This window comes from Gorilla gorilla, chromosome X, assembly GCF_029281585.2.
Source record: "Gorilla gorilla gorilla isolate KB3781 chromosome X, NHGRI_mGorGor1-v2.1_pri, whole genome shotgun sequence".
NCBI lineage: Eukaryota > Metazoa > Chordata > Mammalia > Primates > Hominidae > Gorilla > Gorilla gorilla.
In genome coordinates, this window is record NC_073247.2 from 146,038,659 (window position 1) to 146,042,477 (window position 3,819).

Sequence of the window (3,819 nt, forward strand, 5' to 3'; positions counted from 1 at the left end):
CTCAGCCTCCCGAGTAGCTGGGATTACAGGTGTGAGCCACCACTCCCAGCTAATTGTTTTTTTGTTTGGTTGGTTTTTTTTTGTACTTTTAGTAGAGATGGGCTTTCACCATGTTGACCAGGCTGGTCTCAGACTCCGGACCTCAAGCCTCAGCTTCCCAAAGTGCTGGGATTACAGGCGTGAGCCACAGCTCCCGGCCAGCGGCCAGGTGTTTCTTTTTCAAAAGATAGCCACTTTCAAAAGATTCGAACTCTTCTTAGATATATTTATCTTGTTTCTAAAATATAATATAGGGATATTGTTATTTCTCGATTTGTCCATTTGAGATGTTATCTATGCACTTTTTATTACAGTAGTTGAGGAGGACATAATCCATTCTGGGTTTGTCTCTCACTAAGTGCTCATAGTTATGGTCTTGAGGCTTCTTTCCTCTGTCATTATGGAAATCCTTTTGTCTCTATTCTGTGTTAAATTACCCTGGTTTCCATGTCTTCCTCTCTTGTTTACTCCTTAATTGCAAAAAGCAAATCCTCTTATTAGAGAAAGAGGGCATAGGAAATATTTTTTTGAAATTTGCAGATGTAAATTAAAAATGTGTTTTTTTATATTTGCTTGTGATAGTTTTGCTGAGTTTGGGATTCTTGTTAGGAAATAATTTCCTTCCTTTTTTTTTTTTTTTTGTTTTGAGACAGGGTCTTGCTCTGTTGCCCAGACTGGAGCACAGTGCCATCATAGCTTGCTGCGGCCTTGAACTCTTGGGCTCAAGCAATCCTCCTGTCTCAGCCTCCTGAGTATCTGGGACTATAGGTGCATACCACCACACCTATCTAATTTTTAAATTTTAATTTTTTGTAGAGATAGGGTCTCGCCATGTTGCCCAGGCTGGTCTCAAACTCCTGGCCTCATGTGATCCTCCTGCCTTGTCCTCTGAAAGTGTTGGAATTAGAGGCATGAGCTGCTGTGCCCAGCCTTAATTGTTTTAATTAAAAATTTAACCATTTTAATGCATGCAGTGGCTGTAATTTGCATTTTCCTGATAATTAGTGATGTTGAACACTTTTACCCTTGCTTATTGGCCATTAATATTCCTTTTCTCTGTGAAATATCTGTCAAAGTCTTTTGCCCATTTTCTTTTTTTTTTTTTTTTTTTTTTTTTTGAGACAGAGTCTTGCTCTGTCGCCCAGGCTGGAGTGCAGTGGTGATCTCGGCTCACTGCAACCTCCACCTCCCAGGTTCAAGCAATCCTCCTGCCTCAGCCTCCCAAGTATCTGGGATTACAGGTGCCCGCTACCACACCCAGCCAATTTTTGTATTTTTAGTAGAGACGGGGTTTCACCATGTTGGTCAGGCTGGTCTTGAACCCCTGACCTCGTGATCCACCTGCCTCGGCCTCCCAAAGTGCTGGGATTACAGGCGTGAGCCACCGCACCCGGCCGTCTTTTGCCCATTTTTTTTTTTTTTTTTTTTTTTTTTGCCCATTTTCTAATTGGGTCATTTGTCTTTTTATTGTTGAGTTGTAGGAATTTGTTATGCACCCTGAACATAAGTCCTTTGTTAGATACATAGTTTGCAAATGTTTTCTCCCTGTCTGTGGCTTGCCTATTCCGTGAATTTCCTAATAGTGTTTTCTCACATACACATATTTCATTTTATTTTTTATTTATTAATAGTAGCTTCTTCTTATTACAAAATTAATACGTACTCATTTTAAAAAGTGAGAAAAGCTTGCACCCTCCTGGGCCCAGGCGCTCCTTGGTGCTCCCAGTGCAGCCATGGCTCAGCACTTCTCCCTGGACGCCTGCGATGTGGTCGGATTCTACCTGGACCACACCCTGTGTCACTACAACCTGCCCGAGAGCGCCCCACTCATTTATAATAGCTTTGCCCAGTTCTTAGTTAAGGAGAAAGGGTATGATAAGGAATCGCTCAATGTGACCCCAGAGGATTGGAATTTCTGTTGCAAGGGTTTGGCATTGGATCTAGAAGATAGGAAGTTCCTTAAACTTGCTGATAATGGCACTGTTCTCAGGGCAAGCCATGGCACCAAGATGATGACTCCAGAGGTGCTGGCAGAGACATATGGCAAGAAAGGGTGGAAGCACTTCTTGTCGGACACTGGAATGGCTTGCCGCTCATGAAAGTATTATTTTTACAACTACTTTGACCTGCCAGGAGCTCTTCTATGTGCCAGGGTGGTGGACTATTTAACAACAAACAATGGTCAAAAAACATTTGATTTTTGGAAGGATATAGTTGCTGCTATACAACACAATTATAAAATGTCAGCTTTTAAGGAAAACTGTGGAAAGTATTTTCCAGAAGTAAAAAGAGATCCAGGCAGATATGTACACAGTTGTCCTGAATCTGTGAAAAAATGGCTTCGACAGCTAAAGAATGCTGGGAAAATTCTTCTGTTAATTACCAGTTCTCACAGTGATTACTGTAGACTTCTCTGCGAATATATCCTTGGGAATGATTTTGCAGACTTTTTGACATTGTGATTACAAATGCATTGAAGCCTGGTTTCTTCTCCCACTTACCAAGTCAGAGACCTTTCTGGATGCAGAGAATGATGAGGAGCAGGAGGCGCTGCCATCTCTGGATAAACCTGGCTGGTGCTCTCAAGGGAACGCTGTCCACCTCTATGAACTTCTGAAGAAAATCAATGGCAAACCTGAACCCAAGGTTGTTTATTACGGCATGCATTCAGATATTTTCCTGGCTTATCACTATAGTAATTGGGAGACAGTTCTTATCCTGGAAGAACTCAGAGGGATGAAGGTGCAAGGAGTCAGAGGCCTGAGAAGTCAGAGCCTCTAGAGAAAAAGGAAAATATGAGGGACCAAAGGCAAAGCCTCTAAATACTTCATCTAAAAAATGAGGCTCCTTTTTTTTTTATTGATTCAGTTTTGGGACTAGAAAATACAGAAGACTCCTTGGTTTGTACATAGTCTTGTAAGAGAATCAGTACTTACAGCACTATTGTAATTCCAAGTATTGAAATAATCGCAGAATTACCTCTGGACTACAAATTTACAAGATTATCTTCAAGCAATTCAAAAACAGCTGGCTACTATCCAAACCCTCCATTGGTCTTATCAAATGATGGGACACTGATAACTAAATAAGTTGTCTTTACTGAAAAATGAAGTGAAGACCCATATATGCAGTAAAAAAAATTCAAAAAATACTGTAAAAAGTTTTAAGGAATAAGTTTTTAATGAAAATTGACCAAGAAGTTGAAAAAAAAATGAGAAAATACACATAAACAAAAAGACTAAACTAAAAAACAGGCATGTTAGAACCCAGAAATATTGTAACCAGGATATTAATACCTTTCAGATACTTTGCTGCATGTATTTATAAATTTTTCTTTGCTATAAAGAACATTAGTAGCAAAGTTATTGAAATTTTAACAATCTATAGATTAAATAATAGTATTATATTAATATTAATAAGACTTTGACAATTCAACTACAGTTATATAAGAGAATGTTGTTTAGGAGTAAAGAGACATCATGGATGCCACTTACATTCAAAATATTAAAAATAATATAATTTCTATCAATTAAGAGAATGAAAAAGCAAATACAGTAAAAATGTTAACATTTGGAGAATCTGGATAAAGGGCATACAGGAACTTATTGTACTACTATATTGAAATTTTTGTCTAAGTCAGCTATTATTTCATTATAAAAGCTCAAAAACTTAATGACTAAATTAATTTTAAAAATTAAATTTTTTAATGGTTATTGCTTTCTGTATCCTATCTGAGGAATCTTTGTCTACCCTCACATCCTGAAGGTATTGTCCTGTGCT

The 3,819-nt window shown here is 38.4% G+C and overlaps 1 pseudogene; it reads left to right on the plus strand.

Moving 5' to 3' along the window:
- Positions 1–1,772: 1,772 nt before the first annotated feature.
- LOC101129922 (5'-nucleotidase domain-containing protein 1-like) lies at positions 1,773–3,128 on the plus strand (annotated as a pseudogene).
- The last annotated feature ends 691 nt before the right edge of the window (positions 3,129–3,819 follow it).